Source organism: Lagenorhynchus albirostris, chromosome 6 (assembly GCF_949774975.1).
Source record: "Lagenorhynchus albirostris chromosome 6, mLagAlb1.1, whole genome shotgun sequence".
Lineage (NCBI taxonomy): Eukaryota > Metazoa > Chordata > Mammalia > Artiodactyla > Delphinidae > Lagenorhynchus > Lagenorhynchus albirostris.
Window position 1 is genome coordinate 25,567,136 of NC_083100.1, and position 13,923 is coordinate 25,581,058.

Below are 13,923 nucleotides of genomic sequence, written 5' to 3' on the forward strand. Positions count from 1 at the left end.
CTGTACCCCAGGCAAGAGCAGCATGTGTTGTCCTAGAAGGTGGAGAAAAGGCAGTGAGTGCTTTTCAGGCTTTTCTTTGACCTTCTTCTCTTTACTCAGACTAAAGCTCACACCAGTAGGGGGTGGAAGGCACTAAAGCAGGGTCCTTTTAGCCACTGAGGCTTAAAAAGTGATTGCAAGGACAGTAGGGAAGTCAAAACAGGCTTTCATTAATAAAACCTCAGGTCTCTTTTGAAAATCTTTCCATCTCCTGTTTACAGTACAGTGAACCTGATATGATCCATATCCAATCTTTTTCCTACATCACTAGCCTAGATTCATTTGTTAAGCAAATAAATGAATGAACAAAGGCATACTCAAATGATCTAATGTTTTCTCATTAGTAGCTGAGACTATAAAAGAAAAAAGAGAAAAATAAGAAATTTCCAACATACACAGTCAGATTGACCACTAATGGGGAATTTATTTTTTTGTAGTTCTGAACAATGCATCAAGTTAATTTCTTGAATGAAGAAGACAGCATCTTCACTTTTTTTTTTTAACATCTTTATTGGGGTATAATTGCTTTACAATGGTGTGTTAGTTTCTGCTTTATAACAAAGTGAATCAGTTATACATATACATATGTTCCCATATCTCTTCCCTCTTGCGTCTCCCTCCCTCCCACCCTCCCTATCCCACACCTCCAGGTGGTCACAAAGCACCGAGCCGATATCCCTGTGCCATGCGGCTGCTTCCCACTAGCTATCTACCTTACATTTGTTAGTGTATATATGTCCATGACTCTCTCTCGCCCTGTCACAGCTCACTCTTCCCCCTCCCCATATTCTTAAGTCCATTCTCCAGTAGGTCTGTGTCTTTATTCCTGTCTTACCCCTAGGTTCTTCATGACATTTTTTTTCTTCTTAAATTCCATATATATGTGTTAGCATATGGTATTTGTCTTTTTCTTTCTGACTTACTTCACTCTGTATGACAGACTCTAGGTCTATCCACCTCATTACAAGTAGCTCAATTTCGTTTCTTTTTATGGCTGAGTAATATTCCATTGTATATATGTGCCACATCTTCTTTATCCATTCATCCAATGATGGGCACTTAGGTTGTTTCCATCTCCGGGCTATTGTAAATAGAGCTGCAATGAACATTTTGCTACATGACTCTTTTTGAATTTTGGTTTTCTCTGGGTATATGCCCAGTAGTGGAATTGCTGGGTCATATGGTAGTTCTATTTGTAGTTTTTTAAGGAACCTCCATACTGTTCTCCATAGTGGCTGAACCAATTCACATTCCCACCAACAGTGCATCTTGCAGCAGTGTTCCCTTTTCTCCACACCCTCTCCAGCATTTATTGTTTCTAGATTTTTTGATGATGGCCATTCTGACTGGTGTGAGATGATATCTCATTGTAGTTTTGATTTGCATTTCTCTAATGATTAATGATGTTGAGCATTCTTTCATGGGTTTGTTGGCAGTCTGTATATCTTCTTTGGAGAAATGTCTATTTAGGTCTTCTGCCCATTTTTGGATTGGGTTGTTTGTTTTTTTGTTATTGAGCTGCATGAGCTGCTTGTAAATTTTGGAGATTAATCCTTTGTCAGTGGCTTCATTTGCAAATATTTTCTCCCATTCTGAGGGTTGTCTTTTGGTCTTGTTTATGGTTTCCTTTGCTGTGCAAAAGCTTTGAAGTTTCATTAGGTCCCATTTGTTTGTTTTTATTTCCATTACTCTAGGAGGTGGGTCAGAAAGGATCTTGGTGTGATTTATGTCATAGAGTGTTTTGCCTATGTTTTCCTCTAAGAATTTGATAGTTTCTGGCCTTACATTTAGGTCTTTAATCCATTTTGAGCTTATTTTTGTGTATGGTGTTAGGGAGTGATCTAATCTCATACTTTTACATGTACCTGTCCAGTTTTCCCAGCACCACTTATTGAAGAGGCTGTCCTTTCTCCACTGTACATTCCTGACACCTTTATCAAAGATAAGGTGTCCATATGTGTGTGGGTTTATATCTGGGCTTTCTATCCTGTTCCATTGATCTATCTTTCTGTTTTTATGCCAGTACCATACTATCTTGATTACTGTAGCTTTGTAGTATAGTCTGAAGTCAGGGAGCCTGATTCCTCCAGCTCCTTTTTTCGTTCTCAAGATTGCTTTGGCTATTCGGGGTCTTCTGTGTTTCCATACAAATTGCGAAATTTTTTGTTCTAGTTCTGTGAAAAACAGCATCTTCATTTTGCAAATCTTGAGTGGGCCCTGACAATGCTGAACTTTACCTGAGCATCACGCTCCTGGAAAAGTGATAGTTAAGAAATCCTCCAACATTTTGTGTTCTGGTAAATGGCTCATTGCTAAGAATCACCCTTCTCTATCTGACTTAGATAAGATGCAGGGAGGAGCTCTTGTTGCCTATGCATATTCCCATTATTTGTCTCACGAGTGCTGAACTTCACTGTACCTACTGTGTAGCCTTGACAAAATGCCCTCTCACTTAACCAAACTTTAAAGAGGCATCTCTCCTCACTCGAGGCCTCTGAACTTTGGCCCAATCTTAAGCTTAAGCAAGCACTGTGGGATGATCCATTAAGGAATGGCCCCTTCTGAAAAGAAAACCTTTTCTGTTCAACTGTCTGTTCATGCCACCTGCTCATCTTATTCCTCCACACCTGGTTCTTTCTAGCCTGGTTTACTGCCCCACCTAGAAAAGAAAAGCCCTTTCTACCTGATCTTTGAGGCAATTCTAGATTTTAGGGCTGGAGTGTTCTCCCACTGTAATAGTCTTTCTCCATTAATTGAAATAGTTCTCCTTCCTGTACTGAAATATCCCCTTTCCCCTATTTCAGTAGTCCCCTTTCCTTTGTTATAATAATCCCCCTCCCGTGTTGCAATAGTCTTTTTGAATCAAGCCTCTCCTTAACTAAATCCGATTAGTTTTTTATTTGACAGTCCTCATGGGTCAGCTAAAACTCAAGCTTAATCGTTTGAGAGAAACTTTTGGCGAGTTAAATTTAAACCACGTATAGTAATTCTATGAACTTTAGCAAACATTTAGGAAAATTGAATTTACATTGATTGTTATTTTCCCTCAAGCACTCAAAGGGAAAAAGTAACAAAAATCTGCTGGGATTGCATTGAATCTAGAAAGAAAATTGTGGAGAATGAACACCTTTAAAACACTGGGTCTTTCCATCCTTGAATACAATATAGCTGTTTCTTTATTTAGATCTATGTTGACTCCCTTCACTGGTGTGCAGTGTTCATCAGATAGATAATGATCTGATTTTGTTAAATATATATCTAAGTACTTTATTTTTGCTGCTATAGCAAATTTTCTTTTTAACTTCAAATTCCAATTTTCTATTACTGGTGTATAGGAATATGACCGGCTTGGATAGTGACCTTGTAGCCTATAATCTGTAAAATATACATTATATAATGCAAACTCATGTGTTAAAAAAAATCTGCACTATTTAAGGGTGCTATAGAAATCTTTCTTTTATTGAGGTACAGTAGCTTTACAATGTTGTGTTAGTTTCTGCTGTACAATGAAGTGAAACAGCTATAGGTATACATATATCTGCCCTCCCTCTTGGACCTCCTTCCCTTGGACCTAGGTCACCACAGAGCACTGAGCTGAGCTCCTTGTGCTATACAGCAGGTTCCCACTAGCTGTCTATTTTATACATGGTAGTGTATATATGTCAATTCCAGTCCCTCAACTCATCCCACCCTCCCCTTCCCCCCAACCCTGTGTCCACACGTCCATTCTCTACGTCTGCGTCTCCCTGCCCTGCAAATAGGTTCATCTGTGCTATAGAAATCTAACTAAACTATCTGCCTCCACCTGGATGTTGAATTATTACAGGGATAAGGAATAAGCAATATATTTTAAAACCTGATTTAATTACCATTTCCTCTCCCATCTTATTCTTGGTCTCTCATTAATTGGTTTTATCTTTTATCTGTAAAAATAAATAATAAATATTGAGGCCTTTAGGGTCTCAAAATTTCCTAAGAACAGGTAATGGTTGTTAGTAAAAGGTATTTGCATCCAACACAACACCATTATTGACAATTTTTGCCTCTATGATTTGAAATTGTTGATACTAAGAAAGGAGGTGTCAATATTTTATTTGAAGAAGCTTGCTTGATTTTGGTAGCCATTATTATTATTTTAAAATTAATTGATGAAAAGAAAGTCTGAAGTAAACTGGCTCTAGAAATTTTTTGACGTGTCCATGAATTCATTGAAGAAAAGTTTCTAGTGGTGGCAAAAGCGTTTTTTTTTGTTGAAATTCCTCATCAGTTATGAGGAAGAGAGGGAGGAAAGAAAATCATATGGGCATAAGTATAGAATAGAAGATTAAAGGACCTGAAAGTATAAAAATGGAGAAAGTCTGATGTGTGTGTGTTCATATATTTGTGTATGTGCTTATATATAAACATATATATATTTCAAATATATTTTTCTTTTAGCTTAAAGATATAAACTTTCTTCACTTCCAGACAATTGTCCCAGTATACACCTAAATATATTTTTAAATAAACTAAGTAAAATGACCATTTTCTCTATTACTTAGTAAAACACAAAAGCAAATTCTAGAAGCAGACTTAGCCATTTGACTTACTTTTGTAAAGAAAATATTTATCAAGCCATCTGCTTTCTTTAGTAATTATATGCAGAATGACTCTATTAGATTTGATGATAAAGAACATTAACAAAATATTTAAGAAACAACTTCCTTTTAACCTCATCCTCAATATTTTTTCATTTATATTTCAAATATTATATAAGAAGGTGAACTGAAGGGATATAGGACATTTCAACTCTGCTTATAAAACATAAAAATGGTATAACTTTTATGTAAATGTCCACTATGGCAGAAGACCTCCAGAAGATTGGGAAGTCTGTGATTGAGAGGATTATAAGAAGTGAAAATTGGAGGCCAAGTTGCCCTCCAAAGTCACTTTCCTTATTTTTAATGTACTCTTTACAAATTTCTGATTTCACTGAGAATTAGGAACAGAAATCTCTATGCCCTCATCCAGAAGCATCACATAGACAAAGACACCCTAGGAGATGGTAGCCTAAAAGACAGTACACTCGATCTTGAGGATAAAGATGCTGGGAAAAGAAGCTTGGCCCCAACTAGTAAAACAAAATTTAGATTACAGAGGGATAAGGCAGTTGCATAGGCTCTGAACCACAGGCAAGGTAGATGTCTGATCGAATCAGAGGATGACACCTACTGGTACAGGCACCTGCGTCCAAACAGAAGGTGACCTTCAGAGATCAGCCACTGTGCCTACCGCTCACATGGAAGTAGATATTACCCTCTTACCAAGGTGATACCTTTCTGGTCCCACAGAGAAGCAATGAGAAAAAGAAAAGAGTCTTTCTTCACACATGAAATGAAAAAATAAATTGGACGACTTTATCTGGTGCTTTCTCTGTACAGCATTAACATTCCAGTCTGATCGGCCAACTCTTTGAACAACGGAAAGGACATCTACTCATCTTAGAGGATGCCCCTTGTTTGAGGCTTGAAATTTTGATTCTAAAAATGTGAAAGTGTTAACTAAATCAGCCACATACATGAGCCCACAGCTTTAATATTTGTTTTTACCACTTCACTTCCCCCTCGCTGTATTGAGATATAATTTACATGCAATAAAAGATACTTAGTTAAGTGTAAACTTTAATAAATTTTGATAATTGAATACAGTCTTGGAATAACCACCAAAATCAAGATACAGAAAAGTTGTCAGTGTCCTAAACATTTTTTTTCTTGTTACTCATCATAGTAGACCCCCTCTCCCAGTCCTTAGCCATAAGTAACCACTTACCTACTGAATTTTTCACTTAGTATGATTTTTTTTGAAATGCATCTCTGTTGTTATATGTATTAATATTTTACACCTTTTCACTGTTGATGTTATATGGATAGTCACATCATCCACCAGTTGATGGATATTGAGTTATTTCTAGATTTTTGTTATTATGACTATTGAACATTTGTTTGCAAGTAATTGTGTTTTCATTTTTATTAGGCAAATAACTAGGAGTGAGATTGCTAGGTTGTATCATTAACGTCTGCTTAATTTTGTAAAAATAAAAACAAAAAACCCAAAAGACACAAAAAAATCTGCTTTACTATTTCCTAAAGTTGTTGTACCATTTTGCATTCCCACCAGCAATGCATGAGGGCTCCATGCAAATACCTGCTATTGTCAGTCTTTTAAACTTAGTCATTCCCATTGATCTAAAGGGTATCTCAATTGTGGGTTTTTCTTTTTTTTTTTTTTTTTATGTTGGGGGTAGGAGTTTAGTAATTTATTTATTTATTTTTGCTGTGTTACATCTTCGTTTCTGTGTGAGGGCTTTCTCTAGTTGTGGCAAGCGGGGGCCACTCTTCATCGTGGCGCACGGGCCTTTCACTGTCGTGGCCTCTCTTGTTGTGGAGCACAGGCTCCAGACGCGCAGGCTCAGTACTTGTGGCTCATGGGCCTAGTTGCTCTGTGGCATGTGGGATCCTCCCAGACCAGGGCTCGAACCCGTGTCCCCTGCATTAGCAGGCAGATTCTCAACCACTGCGCCACCAGGGAAGCCCCTCAATTGTGGTTTTAATTTCCAGTTCCCTGATAAGTAATTTTCTGGATTGGATTATGTCTCCCCAATGATATATTGAAGTCCCAAGACCCAGAACCTCAGAATGTGACTATTTGGAAATAAGGTTATTAAACATGTACATAGTTAAGAAGATTTTATACCAGATTAGAGTGGCCCTTTAATGCAATATAGCAGGTGTCCTTATAAGAAGAAGGCCATGTGAAGACAGAGACACACAGAGAGAATGCAATATGACAATGAAGACAGAGATTGGAATTATGCAGCAAGCCAAGGGACACCAAAAACTGGCAGCCAACCACCAGAAGCTAAGAGACAAGGAAAGAGTCCCGTACAAGTTTCAGAAGGAACAGGCCCACAGGGCTGTACCAACACCTTGACTTTGGACTTCAAGCCTCGAGAACTGAGAGACAATAAATTTCTATTTTAAGCCATCCAGTTTGTGGTAATTTGCTACAATAATTCAAGAAATTTATACAACTAATGGTGTTGAATATCTCTCCATGTGCTTACTGGACACTTGCATATCTTATTTTGTGAAATATCTGTTCAAATATGTGGCCCATATTTTAATTGGGTTCTTTTTCTTATGATTAAGTTGAAAGAGGTCATTATAGGTTCTGGATCAAGTCTTTTGTGAAACATATGCTTTATCAATATTTTCTTCTAATTTATGGCTTGACTTTTGGTTTCTTAGCTGTCTTATGAAAAACAAAATTAAAAAAAATTGAAGTCCATGTTAGCATTTTTCCTTCTATAGTTTGTGCCTTATTTTAGAAACCTTTTCCTTTCTCAGTATCATAACGATTTCTCCTATCTATTCTTCCAGAAGCTTAGTAGTTTTAGCTCTTACATTACTATCATGCATTTCAAGTTGATTATTTTGGGCATGGGTGAGATAAAGGTCAAGGTTTTTTTCTTTTTTTATTTTAAATTGATAGCAAGTTGTCCTAGTACAGTGTGTTGAAATACTACCTTCTCCCTATTGTATTGCCTTGGAAACTTTGTTAGAGTCAATTGACCATACAAATATGGGTGAGTTTCTGGACTTTTCTATTCTGTTCTATGTCATTTGAATATTGAGGAAAGTTCTCTCATGATCAAATGATATGATATTAGCATGTTTCAATCACGTGGCAGATTTAGCTATACTGTCATCTTTACAGGGTAGTAATAACTGGAATCTGGAAAATATTTCAAGGATGCTTAAACATATTTGTCAACAGCCAAATCTGTTGGGATTGGAAGATCTCACCCTAAGAACTCAAGCAGTCTTCCAGTGTTAAAATGTCACTTTGAAACTTTTTTTTCCCATGTTCAAATGCACTATTTTGTAACATTTTCCCTCTTTTTATTTTAAAAATAGGCTCAAATACATTCTAAAAGAGTTAAAATATTTTCCCCTATTGCCTTGTGCTATTTAGTATGAAAGATTACCTCAAAGCGAAGGTGCAGAAACTTAATTATCTGAGGGATGTGTTCCTTAGGAAAGCCGAGTAGAGCTCAGGTCATGAAACCTGTTGGCTGAAAGTGGCCAGCAGCAGAGCACTATCTAGGAGGGATGAGGGGGCACTTGGGAAGGTATATGTTAATATCGGTGAATTCCTGGGGAGGCAATAAGCCAAATATTTTTCCTGTTAAACACAATGAACAAGAGTTCGGTTGGAGAAAGTTTCGAAGAAGGTACATGAGTCTAATCAGCAGTCAGTATAAGCCAGAGCATTCTGGTTGAGCCTTGCTATACATCTTATATAACGTGGATTTGGAGTTAGAAGAGCTGAGTCCTTAGTTTGGATGCAGGCTTTGTGACTTTGGTTACGTCAGTGAGACTCAGTACCCCGATCTGAAAAAAATGGAGCTAATAATATCTCATAGAGTTGTCATGAAGTTCAAATAAGATCATGGAAATCCTGGTTAATAATGAATCAAATGGCTCAAATCTGCTTCTAGTACATTTAAAATGATTAAGTGATATGAAAGTGGTGTTTAGTATTTTTATATGAAAGGAACTATTCAGAAGAAAGGAAGTGAAGACTTTTTTTTTTTACCAGTTAGATGACATTTGCTTTATGCTCTTCAGGTTTAAAATGTTTATGAGAGGGCTTCCCTGGTGGCGCAGTGGTTGAGAGTCCGCCTGCCGATGCAGGGGACGCGGGTTTGCGACCCGGTCCGGGAGTATCCCACATGCCGCGGAGCGGCTGGGCCCGTGAGCCATGGCCGCTGAGCCTGCGCGTCCGGAGCCTGTGCTCCGCAACGGGAGAGGCCACAGCAGTGAGAGGCCCGCGTACCGCAAAAAAAAAAAAAAAAGTTTATGAGATAAAAAACATTTTTTTTCAGTTTTTATTTTACAAGTAAACAAACATAGACAGTTTATATTTTGCTATTCATTTGAAGGAAACATGACTAAGGTTGCAGGAGAAGTCAGAGATGAGCTTGTTCTCATCATCTTATAGGTAAGAAATGGGTGTCCTCTGAGCTTAAGTTATGATCTCCAAACCACCCAGCTGCTGAAGGACAGAGATGGTTTCTAGAGTCTCACATTTTTGTTACTGATCTAGGATTATGAACAGAATACACAGGAATATAATTTATTTCCTTTACTCTATCTTTCAAATTTACTCAATAGTAATTATGTCATCTAAAATGTAAATCACAGAAAAAATATTAAAAATTATTAAAACACACTGTGAACCAAAAGATGATATTAAATATTGACACACTGAAATGCAGAAACGTTAAGTATAAGGTACAGAGTCACAGAATAATTGAAAATCATTGCTGTACCTGGAACGTTTTGGGGCTGTTGATTCGTCCTTGGTCATCTTTACAGATATCCTTCTGTAGACCAGAGGAGGCACCATCCACCTAGTATTACATAAATTGCACCCCAGGAACTCCTCTCCAAATTAGACCCCCATCACCACTACCACTTCAGTAAACAATGTCTTCTTAGCTGATTTTATGTTGACTTTGTTGCCTGACATTGTTCCAATATGAACTTTATTGAGATATCTTTAATTCTGTTCAATATTCATTGAAATGCTGTTTGCTATGCACCAGGTGCTAAACTAGACTAAAGGGTGTTCAGTGCTGTCGAACAGGCTCATTGCCCTTAAAGAATTTCCAACACAATTGAATTGAGCAGATTATACCTAAATAAGAATAGATGCATAGTTCAATATAAGACAGAGTAAAATAAGCTCTGGGGAAGGAAGATATATAAGTTATAGTGTTGGGGAAATACTTTCTCCATGAAAGCGTTCATGGAGAAAGTATTTGAGGTCAGTTTTGTAAGATGAGCTGAATTTCAGGAGGTCTTGAGGCTGAGAGGAAGGAATGCCTACTGCACATCTCCATCTGGAAGCACATCTTAATGCCTATGGAACAGAACATGTGCAAATCTGAACTCAGATTCTTCCCCCTCTGGTGTTTCGTATTGTGGTTAATGACATCTTTGTGAGGGTCTAAGGTTACAAACTTGAGATTTATGTTTAACTCTACTCTTTTTTTGTGTGTGTGGTACGCGGGCCTCTCACTGTTGTGACCTCTCCCGCCGTGGAGCACAGGCTCCAGACGCGCAGGCTCAGCGGCCATGGCTCACGGGCGGGATCTTCCCAGACCGGGGCACAAACCCGCGTCCCCTGCCTCGGCAGGTGGACTCTCAACCACTGTGCCACCAGGGAAGTCCTAACTCTACTATTTTTCATCCTTCTGAATTCAAAGTCTTCTGTGGATTCGACTCAGAAACGGCTCTCATCATTTTATACCTAAAAGATTTCAATAACTTGGCCTCCCATACTCCAGTCTCCCCCTTTAAATGGCCCCCAGTGATCACCATCTCATCTCATTGATACTGTTGTTTAGTGCCCTCCTACACTATAACAGGATTGGCAGACATCACAATAAATTATTTTTGAGATTAGTTTACAAAAGGCCACACAACTTCTGTCTCTTATTCATTCTTTCTCTTCCTTATATTACTCACTCTGGGATAAGCCAGTGGTTATGTCATAAGGACACTCTATGAGAGGGGCAAGTGGTAAGTAACTGAGATCTCTTGTCAATAGCCATGTGAGTGCACCATCTTGGAGGTGGATCCTCCAGCTTTAATCAAGCCTTTGGATGACTATATCCTTAGCCAACGTCTTGACTGAAACCTCATGGAAGACCCTGAGCCAGAACTATCCAGCTAAGGCGCTCTTGCTTTCCATGTCTCTCAGAAACTGTGTGAGATAATCCATATTGATTGTTTTAAGCTGCACATTTTGGGAAAAGTTCCTATGTGGCAATAGATAACTAATACACTCCTTGCAGAACTTAATTTTCCATACTGATACTAAAGTTATCTTTTTATTAAAAAAAGGATCAACCCATTCTCCATCATTCTATGATGTAATACTTCTTATATTGCTTTGTTGTAATGTCATTAAGATATGTGTGTATTTAGTACAGAACTTGATAAATAATAATCATTCTAAGGATTTGGGATACAGAGCAGAAAGCATGGAAGTAGGGATGAATGGATTACATTTGAAAAGTATTTTGACTGGATCATAGTGAAGTAATTGAAGATGACCTGGATAAATCGATTTGGAGATACATTGTAAAGGTTATTGAATATGATAAAGGAGGAATTCGCAACAAATTTAATTGAGGTCAGGAATTTTTACTATCCATGAGAATAGTAATTCAGTAGGGAGAGAACCTGAGGGAATATATCAAAGCACTAGTAACTTGAAAGGAAAATTCAAGCTAGGGAAGGAAAGGTTATGCACACAGATCATGATCCAAAGGCTGTGTGTGTATGTGTGGATATATCTGTGTATGTGTGTGTGTTTGTGTTGTGACTTTGTGATGGGAATAGAAGTGTAAAGGAAAGATGACCTAAGGTTCTTATACTAGGTAGAGAAGAGGAAACTGCAGAAGAATGCTTTAAAAAACTAGAAGAATGCCAGAGATTGTCTCTCTTTTCAAGTCTGGCAAATTGAACAAGGGCAGCATGAGAGAAAAGGCAAGGGCTTTGGAATTCAACAAACCTGGTTTGAATTCCAGTTTTGCCACTCAGTGGCTGTGTGGTATTAGAGAAGTTAATACTTGTAAATTACAGTTGTGTATTTAAAACACAGAGAATAACACTTTTCCTCCAGGATAAATGTAATAAAATAAGCACATGGAAAGAGGCTTGCATGGTGCTGGTACAACAGCACTCATACCAGGGGAAGGTCCATGAAATGCTTCCCAGTACTTGCCATGAAGGCCTACTGTGATTGTGGAGTTCTGATTTATATTCTAGAGCTACAAAATAAATGGGCAGAATTGTTTAATGTACTAACTTCTGCACATAAACTATTTGCAACAAAGACCCCTCCCCAGAGGAATTTGGCAGGGCTCATTCTGAAATCTTCTGGTCCCTGTATATTGACTAGCAAGTAGTCATTATTAGTGTCTCATTTTCTAAATCATACAGCTGGTAATTCCATGATCCCTTGTGTTCATGGTGCTTTTCAATCTTTTATCCTTGGATTGCTTTCCACTTGATTCCTGTTCCCATAAGGTCAGAGAGAGCATCTCTGAGAACTTTAATGTGCTGACAGAAAGAAGGCTAGAAGACCTCCCCCTCCAATCATAAATTGAGCCTGGGGCAGTGTTTCTTGTTCTCAAGACCTTATTCCTCTAATGGCACCCACCCAAGATTTTGAATTAAATGAGGATGTTATTTATTTAGTAGAGAATATTTTTAGAAGTTAACACTTCCACTGAAGCATAAAATCTATCCATTGTTTAATGTATGCATATAGAGAATTTGATTTCTCCCTACTTGCATACTTTTCAGGAAACCATTTGTCAAACTGGAATTTGAGGGGACTAAAACTATATATTAAAATTGACCTAGATAACCAATGAGCCATAATAAAACAACACATGATCTGTAATTCGTTGTGGAGGAGCAACAATTCAACACCTCACATTCCAGCTGCTTGCAATGATGGAATACAACAAATTGTGAAATTTGGTGCTTTATAATGGGTTGGGTATATGAAAGCAAAATCACTAGTTCATTCTTTTTAGAGGCTGATGACTGAAATTCATTACTGATCATCAGGTACATCTTTTGGCAAGAAAAAGGTTAATGCTCTCTCTCACTTGCCTCTGTCTCCAGGAGAAATGGAGGCTTTCTCTTTTATCATACAGAGTCCTTATATCTTGGAATTTCTTCATGGCTTTCTGTGACACAAATTGGATTTTTATATACTACATTTTTTTCAAATTCTGTTTATAGATTTATAGAAAGAAAGAAAAAAAAACTAATGGGGTTAGTGTGGGGTGGGGGTGGCTTTTTCTCTTGGCTTTCTCTTTTATTATCTATCATAGTTTTTCTTTTTTTAATCCACAATTCATAACCAAGAGCAATAACATAAAAATCGATAAGCAAGAAGTTAGGGTCTCGCCAGCCATCTCAAAGAATTTAAACCTTTTTTTCAACATCCAGTTTAGAAGATGCCAGTTGAAGGCTAAATCAATGCTCAGATATGTGACTTTTTTGCACTAGATGCTGAGGTAAAAGACAGACTTGTACTTCATTTTGCTGGTACCTCCTGCCAGGAGAAGTCTAGAAAATTTGAAAATAGGCAAATGTCCTCTTCAAACTTCCTAAAAGGATTTACCTAATTATTCTTCAGTTAGGTGTTTATATAATTTTGATAAAGCATTAGGTGATAACTAATTTAGATATAGTCCTTCCCAAGGATGTTCATAAAATCTTCCAGGTCCCAAGGAATTGGGGTGGTATCGGGCCAGTGCTACAAAATCGTGAGCAGTTAAAAGACAGGCTCTGATGTCAAATGACTCATGTCACTCCACCACTACCTAGTGCGATAAGCTCCTAGTTATTCAGATTTTTCACCTACAAATAAAGGTTGTTTTCATTTCTGCCTCACAGGATCGTTGTGAAAACTAAACAAGATTATACAATAAAAATACCCCAAACTCAGCCATGAAAAAGTATGAAATAATGCTATTTGCAGCAACATGAATGCACCTAGAGATGATCATACTAAGTGAAGTAAGTCAGACAGAGAAAGACAAATGCCTTGTGATATCCCTTATATGTGGAATCTAAAAAAATGATACAAATGAACTTATTTACAAAACACAAACAGACTCACAGACATAGAGAACAAATTTATGGTTACCAAAGGGGATAGTGAGTATGGGGGTGGGGGGAGAGAGATAAATTGGGAGTTTAGGATTAACCTATAAACACTACTATATATATAAAATAAACAGCAAGGACC